At 44.0% G+C, this 10,657-nt stretch overlaps 1 pseudogene; it reads right to left on the reverse strand.

Annotated features, from left to right (window-relative positions):
- Positions 1 to 473: 473 nt before the first annotated feature.
- Positions 474 to 8,726, reverse strand: LOC124651488 (annotated as a pseudogene).
- Positions 8,727 to 10,657: the final 1,931 nt, after the last annotated feature.

Genomic DNA, 10,657 nt, shown 5'->3' on the forward strand with positions numbered 1-10,657 from the left:
AGGTATAGCTAGGGTCTTTTTTATAGAAGTTTGTTAAAATATTATGTCTGTGCGCCATATTACTGGGCGTGATCCATCACCGACCACGAATCAAAAAAGAAATATCGAGAGAGAAAAAATTAGCGAGCACAATTAAGGGTAACTGTTAGTTTGGCAGAAGCTTTTTAAACTCCTAAAAAACTTGAGGCTCCTGAAAAGAGGGTTTCAGGAGTCAAACCAAATAGTCTGCTAGAGATGGTCTAAACCAAATCATTATTCCGCCTTTGCAACAGCGACTCGACTGATAATACCTTGGAACATAAGAAATCATGGAAATTACTCAATGAGGCCAACAGCTCATCAACCAAAACACGCATTGGTAACAACAACAAGGCAAATTAATGATGCAAGAGGCTAACCCAGACTATGTAACTATGTATGTAACTGATTCGATATTCTTTACCAAGCACAGGGGCAAAACTGACTGAATTATATCAAGCAAGGAAATATAACTATTATAAGGAACCGACGAGCATTTTTCTTTAGAAGACCACTAGCCCTAGGGGAAGGATTACAATTACACTCGGCTCAGAAGCAAAGAGCACAGGACTACAACGACGCATTATTACGGTTGCAATCATTATTCTCTTCAAAGGGCTCAATGCCCATTCGCATGGTGATAGGAAGGATAGCGGCTGCTTGCTCCGTTTGCTGAGGTTGGATAATCCCTCAACTGATAGGGGTAGGCGTTCACATCTGCCCCGAAGCTTGGCACCGAGGAGTTGTCGGTGCGGCTGTATGGCCACTGGCTCATCGCCATGTCGTCAAACTGACTGCTGGAGTATGAGGGGAGATCAAACTGTGAATAGCTCCGGTCCCTAAGCCCTTGAGGAGGAGCACCGTTCAGATCACTGTAGTACGGTGCAAGTTCCTCATCATAGTATTGCTCGGACTGATCAAACAGATATGGATCGCTAAACATACCATAATCAGGTGTGCTGGCATTGTTTGGCACATTGTTGGGCAAAGAGAACTGCCGAGCAAATCCTGGCTGTAGAACCTTTCTTCCATCGCTGAGCTCCTCATCCAGCAAGTCGTTGATGATGTCTAGGTGAGGGAACTCCTCTCCCACCAGGCCTTGCGGTTGGTATGGAGTGAATCTGGTAGAAATTTCTGACAACAGTTGCTTGCTCCGTGGTCTTCCATTCAAATTGAGCTTCTCAAACTCATTAACCACGCTTGAATTCAGCACACCATTATCATTAATGCTGCTGCAGCTTGCCTCTTGTGAGCTCTCCTCTCTCCACTGGTACTGGTTGAGTGACTCAGGCTTCACGGTTCCAAACGTAAATCCAGGCTTCAATGATGGAATTTCTTTCCTAGATGAGGTATCTGGTGACAGAATGGAAGGTGATGATGAAAACATTGATTGTGAGTGCGTAACTCCCTGGCCTGACAAACTTGTCTGGTGAGTGAGACTGCTTGCCCCAGCAGAACTTTTCTCCATCATGGCATTACGGTATGACCGGGGAATGTAGCTAGGAGCACTGGCAGAAGGCTCATTGCCCAGCCGTCCAACTGCACTCCTCGAACGAGAAAGAGCTGGTGCAGTCTGAACTGTTGGAAACAGCAGGTGCCCCTTGTTTTGCTGCAGGGACTTGTGGGGCACTCAAGGGCCTCGAAACAGTAGTCGCCTGGGTAGCAGTAGCGCTATTTACCAGAGAAGTCGGCTTCTGAGCTTCAGACTTGGTGGGTACAGGTATCTGCAGAGGTCTACTTACAACTGGAACTGGCCTCTCAATATGGGTTGGAGGATTTGTCCGAGGCCCTTTATTTGGAACTTGCTGAACTATTGGGGTTGAAGAGACACCCGTTCTTGTAGCAGTACCTGCAGCACCTGAAACTTCGCTTGCACGGGAAGTCAGACTGCTTGTGCTTTCTAATGAAGATTTTGGCTGCTGGGAGAAGATAGGTTGCTTCTTAACAGGGCTCATAGAAGGAAAGGAAGACTCTGTCACTCTTAACTTGGAGGGGCTCATGACATCAACTTGCCGCTGTGCATTTTGCTTCTTCTGCGGCACAACTTTGTAATCCTGAAATAAGTTGATTTGGATTCTTATTCAGCCGAGCAGACTACTTAATGAATTGATGAAAGAGATAGCAAGAGAGAACAACACCCTTCTGCAATACAACTTTTATTAAATCTGAAATGGGCTGCTTTGAGGCATACATAAATACAACTTTTATTATCTGAAATGGGCTGCTTTGTGGCATACATAAATGAAAAGCCTGGTAGGTCTGTGCGTACCTCAGCTTCAAGTTTCATGTCCCTTGAATTGCTAGATCCGAAATTACCATTAGGTGTTGAATTTGACCCACCATGTGCATGCCCTGTTCGTGTATCAGTGTCCTTATTCCTCCGGTTATTCCCTCTGAATCACAAAATGTTGCAGGATAAATACTAAGCGACAAAAAATGGGAAGAAAATAAAGAAAACAAAAACATACCTGTTGGATGAGGATTTGACACTTGTCCAGGCACCTTCCGCAGACGACCCATTCAAAATAACTGAAGGAACCGAGTCAGATGAACAAGTAGATGAGCTATCATCCACACATGAAGGCCTCTTTCCTGCTTGGTCATTTTGCGCCTCACCACCTCCAGGCACAGTTGTCGCTTGAGTTTCTGAAGCATCTGTTTCCCAATTAACCGGACTGGATTCACGGTCTTCAAAGTCCATCTGAAGCACCTCTGAATTATCGTCTCTGTTATCAGAAACATCAGATGCTTCATCAGGATTGTCGGCATTTAAGGTCACTTCTTCGGCTTGACTTGAGACATCATCAGGGACTCTATCATCTGATGGAGTGGTCTCTATAACTATATTCTTCATGTCAAACCTTTCACTTTTTCCTTTATTATTTTTGTGACTGTTTTTCTTCTGTTTGGCCTGGGCAAGAGAGAAAGAAGACATTATCAAAGTTATCCTCACCTAATAGAAAGAGAACACAGAGGAATAAATGAGGTGCCAACACCCCCCATACACTCCTACAATCAACTGGGTCTACAAAGTACATCAAAACAGCTTAAGGGGGAAACATGACATAAACCAGAAACAAAGAGATGTTTTATATCAGAATTTAGTACTGTAAGAAGGATAAAATACATTATGAAAGAATAAGATGACATGGTTGAACTAGCCACTATGAACCAACCTGTTTTTTCCTTATACGTTTTTCCTTCTCAGCAGCACTCCGCTTTGCCTTAAGTTCAATTTCTGCAAGCCCAGCAGCTTCTTCTTCACGAATGAGCTCCTCTTGGCGCTTTAAAGCCACCGCCTCTTGGTATGACACTTCTATTCGACTGATTCAAGAATTATATAAGTAACATGTCCATGGAGATCATAATTTACCCAAGACTTATAAGATGTAAGAATTTCATCATGAGATACCTGGTTTCCCAAGGAAAATAACATGGAAACAGATCTATCAAATATCTAATAACAGCAGTTGCATGCCTTGCCAAAAATGGTAACTAGCACCAGGATAGTCATCTACTATTGAATCAAAGTAACAGAAACAAAAGGTTAAGTCTAGCATGAAATGCTTGGAATTGATATTTCAAGTTGCTGACTCTTGTGTTACACAGTTGTGGAGCAAAATAAGATCCTACACAGATGGCCACGTTGAACTGTACAAAAACTTCTCACCTGAATATATGAGCCAAGGCAAAAAATTCAAGCGTCTTCCAGCCAAGCTCTATAAGTCGTCTATCATCACGTTCAATAGAGTCTTTGTTGAAGTCATCACCTGAGCTGCTATCCTATAATCACATAATTGGTTAGGACTGCTTACACAGACTAGAACAAGAACTCATCAAGACAAGGTTCTTGAAGAGGACATTATTTTTCCAGTTTGTAACTTACCAAGATGCAAGTAAATGACTCCTAAATCCTATCCCATAACAGTATTGTTTAGCAAAGCCTAGTTGATGAACAGAACCTCAAAATCTAAATCTTCTGGTTATGAAGTGGATGGATGGTATGAAAAAAGGTACTTCATGTTTTAAGGTTGAAGCCAAAATGAAAATATCAGCAGTTAATATCCAATGGAGTCACCATACAATGGATGGATGTTACCTCAGTAAGCTAACTGTACAAACTGGTAAAAATAGAAAAATGCATACCTTTGTGCGGTTCTGTGAACTTTTTTCATCCTTCGCAGGCAATGGTTGATGTGGCAGTGTATCTAATGTAGCTCTTTCAAGCAAAAGTAACACATCATCTGCCAAGACAAACATATCCTGCTCAACAAGCACCATAGAAGTGCTTCGAGCATCTGCCTCTGTTAGTTTAGATACGCCCAGTTTATTCTTGCTCTTATACTCCAGAGCCTTCAGTCCGCTATGCAGTGCGTCCATTACTAAGGTTGATGTAACTTCCTTTTCTATGAAAAAATGTTTCACTAGAACTTTTAATATGGTGTCGGTCTTTTCCCTTGTCATCTGCCGTCGCACACTTGGATCCATCCCTAGCCAGAATGCATTGAAACTGCAACCCACCAATTAAACATTTCAATAATACATAGGCACAACACATTCATTTATATAAAATAGCATTAAAAATGTGTTTGGTCACAACTCATAAGCCATAAAAAGTAGCCAACAAGATACTTATCTAACCTGGACCATCTGAGTCTATCCTCAATCAGCCGGCAAAGCTTGCTTCTTCTTTCGTCAATAAATCGCCGACAAATTTGCTCCACATTTGATAAATACACCCTAACTAGTTCCCTTCGGTACTGGCCATCAAGGCAGCGAAATGGGCGGTCCGCCTTCTCCCTCAAATATTACAATGGAAAAGCAGCCATGGTTATGCAAAGAAAATAAATACTCAGCTCCAAAAATAACTGTTACAACACTACAGTTCACCCAGAGTCGGTAAAATCAACAGAAGGAGGCTACATAACTACAGAAAACAGATACCTAATAACTTGAACTTGAGCTTTGATGGTAAGAACATCCTCAACAATAAAGCCATCATGTAATTTTGACAGCTCCATAAATTTTTTCCACCCCCAGTCATGCTCTTTCTTCCAAAATCGGTGCAGCGTATCTGAAACGCCATTTTCTTTAAACTTCACATGCAGAACTCAACCAAAGTTAGTAGACAAACAAGAAAATGGTATTTCAAACTCACCAGAGTACTTGGATTTCTTAGGATCTTTATTAATTACAGCTATTGTAAACTGTGCAAAGTGACTCCATCCTGAAATAAAAGCAAACAATATTTAGGTTAACATTTTGCAATCAAAAAGTGTGCCATGGTTGGCAATACATGGAACATTTAATCTACCTGGGAGCAGTTTATCATGGTTTGCAACACAAAGAAAGAGCGACAAGTGATTGCAAACATCACATCCTTGTGGATAAATCAGGATGTACCTGAAAGTCAACCAGTGGATTTTAACACATGATGCAGAACAAAAGCTTCAGCTTACATATATCTACCTCAAAGATGATACTTACTGAAATTTAAAAATCAGCAGACTATATATAAGAACCTGGAGTACAAACTCCACAAAATAGGCAAATTAAATAATGAATATCGTGTCCAGATTAAATGTGTATGCAAACAAAATGGTATGAGCAAGAGCTATTCTAGGCATATCCCATGACCCACCAAGATGCAGCACAACAACAAGTTAAAAACAATAAGAAACTTATAAAGATGATACTGCAAGTCCAATTGGCAACCTATGAATACCATACCATTTATAACCGCCAACATCAAAGGAGTTGCTCCGGAGCTCCCTCTTATTAATTTGGGAAAAATTGTCGATCCTCCATGTAAACTTCCCATAAAGTTCAGCAGGCCTTGGCCCTAATACAAGGAAATAAAAGCAACAGGTCAAGAAACAGTTGATGCTAAGTAGTAACTAACTAATTATAAGGAGCGAAATGCAGAAATAAAACAAACTAAATCAACTTTTAGCATCTTAATTCCTTTCTGTCCAGAATGGGCAGAACGTTCCGTTCTCAGGACCAAAAGAGTATTCACAAAGCTGTCATCCCATACCGGTCAAAATTCTGGTCATTCCAGCTACAGCTCTCCTACCGAGTTGGTAGAGTTGACAAACGTGGTACTGTTGGTCTTCTAGTACTCTGATACTCTTATATAGTCGTCAACCCTCAGCGAGGTGGGACTAACAAGGAAGGTTTTACCATTCTAGCAAAACCCAGAGGGGCATAAAATATTGGGACTGGTACCTACAGGTGTGTTGGGCTGGTCACTTCAAGCTCGTGTTGTACACACTGCTAGGTAAGTCACCACTAAACCCTTTCAAAAAATTTGTATTTTTTCCCTACTTTCTTTGGAAGCCTTATATATAGCCTAATAGTATTAGTCTTATATATACATAAAAAAAATCATATAACTTACAGAAAACCATAACGAAGCACCGGAATGCTGTGATATAGGTGATACCAAGACATTACATTGCAAACACCAACCAGAATGGAATTAATAAGTATGATATAAAACCCTCCGTGGCATGTGAGATTCTCACATGAAAAAAAGGATTGGCATGCGATGGAAGCATATTGAAACAAGGTAACATAGAACCTGCTAAATAAAGCACATGATTGAGCGTACGTAGGTTGGGTGCAGCGCAACAGATTTGGAAGCGTGAGGTAGTAAGTTGATTCACAGTTGTAATTTAATTCAGAAACAGGAGATCATTTTTTTCTCTCTCTCAGTGAATCCATTAAAACAGACACCACGCCTGATTCCAGTTTCCCTTTTTGGTCGAAACGCGCATGTGAGGTCAGGTCTTACAAGTAAAATACTTATTAGGGAACATGTACTTAACCCCCCATGTCACTCACACATGACAGAAACCCACATCTCATGAGCAAATAACACAATCAATAAATTCTGTAGAATTTAGTCATCTTATGACATAAAGACTGATACCTCTAAATTAATGTAAGATACCTAGATTTTGCTAGAATCATATAATACTTAGCGTAACCTGAGGACTTCTCGAGCCTGTATATATGTGATATCCTTGCCATATCATAAATGTTTTATTGCATGCAAGAACAAACGTGAATATGTTTCAAGGGATCAATATGCAACTATTTGTCACTGCTTCAAACTCTTGAATCCTGATTCATCTAAGCACTAACCAGTTCAATCAAAACAAAAAAAAAACTTACATGCCTTAATTAGTTCATGTTACTTGTCTTAAACCTAACCAGTCAACCAAGAATTGTAACGGTATTACGAAAAAATAAACTCCGAAAAGATAAACCTTAGTCATCATTTGAATTCCATTAGAGTGCATGGGGCCATGGGCAGTGATTCAGGAACATCACTAGATCGGTTCTACATGCAGTACGTAGCACCAAGACAAGATCAATTGTTTTACTTGTATACAGAGAACAGTTCAATGAGGACTAAATAGGTCTATATCGCTCAGACAAGATGGGAACCAGAAAAGGACATGTTAAAAGCTAAAATAATTACGTCCGAACAAAGCAATAACAGGTGATATGAACAAATGCAAGATAAGGTGAAGATACGTACCACAATCATCGTCATCAGTGTCCGAGTACGCTGGTGAAGTGGACGGTGTCCCATTCTCGACTTGCTCGCTTGACCTCCACTCCGCTAAAGATTCCCCGGAGTAGCTTTGCTGATCGCTGGGCAAGTCCTCGGTTGACGAGGATCTACCATCCTCTGTATGGTCTACTTCGACACTGCCAGCCATTAACCTATCCAGTTTGGGAGGCGCAGTGCAGCGACCTCGCCGTCTCCGTTCCTGCAATCCGAATCGATACCGTGAAGTCATCAAACGTCAGTTACGGCAACAAAAGGAGCATAAAAAGGACAACCCTAAAACTCTATCGCCCGAAGACACCAAAGGCAAAAAAAAAAAAAAAAAAAAAAACCCTAGGGTAGGAATGGCTGTTCGGTAGTCTGTACGTAGAACCTATATCTACCCGGTGGTGGCATCTCATAATGAGCAATCGCTAGAAAGTCCTGCATACAGACCTGGCATTGCAAAGTAAGCTGTGGGGCGATCGCAGACATGGGTAACGACTAACGACACAGCACGAGAACTAGTTCCTGGCGCATGGCATAAAATACCCCTTCCAGATCACGGAGACGCCATGGCCGTCCGGTCTAAGAAGAACTGAACAAGACCTAGAATCTCGAGGCCGCGAAGACTTGAACCCAAGCAGCATTAAATTAAATAAATCACCAGGAGTACGTCAAACCTAATCCTCTTCCCTCCCCCTGGGGGCCTGCCCATGCACTGCCTACAGCTCGCATGGAAAATCCCTGCGAGCGCCAGCATCACATGGAGCTGGCGCGCGACGCCATCAGCTAAGCTAAAGCCCGGGGCACCCGTCCCATCCCGACCCGACGCCCGCCCCCGCGCGGAAGCCAGAGCCCAATCTCCCCCGGGGAACGAACGGCCGTCGGAGGAGGAGAGACCACGCACGGACGCAGATTAGATCGGGGCAGCGCCGGCCCGCGAGCGCGCCAATGCACCCCTCACCGACAAACGAGAAATAAACGAAAATCTCCCCTCCGATTCCCCCCGCGTCCTCCGGATCTGACCTCGCCCCTCACGGCCCCCGCTCGGCGCGCGCGCGCGCCGGGGCCGGGGCGCCCGTCCGGGAGAGATCGGGAGTTTACCTGTACCACGCGGTTCCTCGTCGTCGTCGTCGTCGGCGGCGGCGGCCGCGTCGTCGCCGAGGAGGAGATAGGGCGGGCGGGCGGTGGGAAGGGGAGCGGAGCGCGGGGGCGTGTGTGCGCGGCGCCCTAGTCGAGTCGAGTCGAGTAACCGGATCGGGTTTAGCGACGGAGGCCGGCTCCTAAGCTAGGCTTCCATGTACAGTATACGATTAGAGAAATGGTTTTCGTTCTAAGTAGTACGTATTTCAGGGGGAATACGCGCCTGGTATTTATAGCGCGGCAGGGGCCTTCGCCATTAACTCACTCTGCCAGCCGATTTTTGGAACCATGTTGTGGCGACCGCACGATCTTGCGTCCCGGCAATGGCCTGCGCCAGGTGCCGCGCTGCACCTACAAAGCTCCACGGGAGGATCAATGGCCGCTTCTAGAGTGTTGGTTGGGGGTGTGAGAGATGAGAGGGATCCACCTCATGGTGTTTATCTCTCCGTCCCTCGCGTCCTTTGCTAACCTCTATCTAACCTCTATCGTCCTTTTCCTCTAGGTTCGACGTACCGTGATGTCCACCGTACGTTTTGCGTTTTTACTGTCGTAACTTCTCGTAACGGCCGTGGTGATCTCCATCGTTCACATCCCGCATTGGCATTGCACTATCGGCTTAGCTTTCGATGTCGGCGTATTAGGGTTTTCCTCACTGCCCTAGGGTTGCTGCCTCGATTTCTGGGGGCGGTGGCACCACCTCCGTCTACGACAAGAGAAAAGTCAAGATGGAAGGAAAGGGCATACAAGAGGAAAGGGCGACAAACGGTTGGCGACAATGGAAAGTGTGTGGGGGATGTTTCTTGTCGTTTACGTACCATGTCGGTTAGTTGTATGCACGTCACCTCCATTGGACTACTGTTGACCTAATCTGCAGCCGCATCCATGAGGGCACATCGAACCAATCAAATGTGAGTTGTGACATCACGTCGTTTACGATTGAGTCAAGTAGAGTGGAAGAAAAGGCAAGAAAGGAGGAAGGGGAAACTAATGTTGACGACAATGAGGAGGATGGGCTTTGTTTCATGTTGTTTACTTGCCCTGTATTGCACTTTCGGCTCAGCTTTCGATGTTGGCGTATTAGGGTTTTCCTCACTACCCTAGGGTTACTGCCTTGATTTCTGGGGGCGGTAGCACCACCTCCGTCTACGACAAGACAAAAGTCAAGACAGAATGAAGGGCATACAAGAGGAAAGGGCGACAACCGCTTGACGACAATGAAAAGGGTGGGGGTTGTTTCTTGTCGTTTACGCACCATGTCGGTTAACAGTATGCACGACACCTTCATTGGACTACTGTTGACCTAATCTGCAGTTGCATCTATTAGGGCACATCGAACCAATCAAATATGAGTTGTGACATCACGTCGTTTTCGATTGAGTCAAGCTAGTAGAGTGAAAGAAAAGGCAAGAAAGGAGGAAAGGGAAGCTAATGTTTGACGACGATGAAAAGGACGAGGTTTGTTTCATGTTGTTTACTTACCATGTCCGGTAATCATATGCATGCTGCCTCCATCGGACTACTGCTGATCTAATAATAGAAAAGGCATGAAAGCTGGTAAGGGTAGCAAATGTTTTCGACAATGAAAAGAGTGTAGCTTATTTTATGTCGCTTAGTATATGTATGTTGCCTCCACTGCTTGTGGTCCTTGTTTGCACCTCTGCATCATGAGGTCACATCGAGCCTAGGTGTTTGACGTACTTTAGTATTTGGTGTACCTACATTCATAATGTTTACCGTCATGCATCTGGTCAATGACCATGGTGATATTGATGTCTTCATACGTCGTTGTTCTGACCTCCCGTTGGCCACGCTCGTATGACTCAATTTTCGATACCATCACCTCAGGGTCGATACTATCATCTTATTACGCGTCGTTATGTATGGGTGCACTAGACCAATCAATTGTGAGATGTGCCACCACCTTCTTCTTCG

The sequence above is a fragment of the Lolium rigidum genome, chromosome 5 (genome assembly GCF_022539505.1).
Source record: "Lolium rigidum isolate FL_2022 chromosome 5, APGP_CSIRO_Lrig_0.1, whole genome shotgun sequence".
In the NCBI taxonomy this organism is placed as follows: domain Eukaryota; kingdom Viridiplantae; phylum Streptophyta; class Magnoliopsida; order Poales; family Poaceae; genus Lolium; species Lolium rigidum.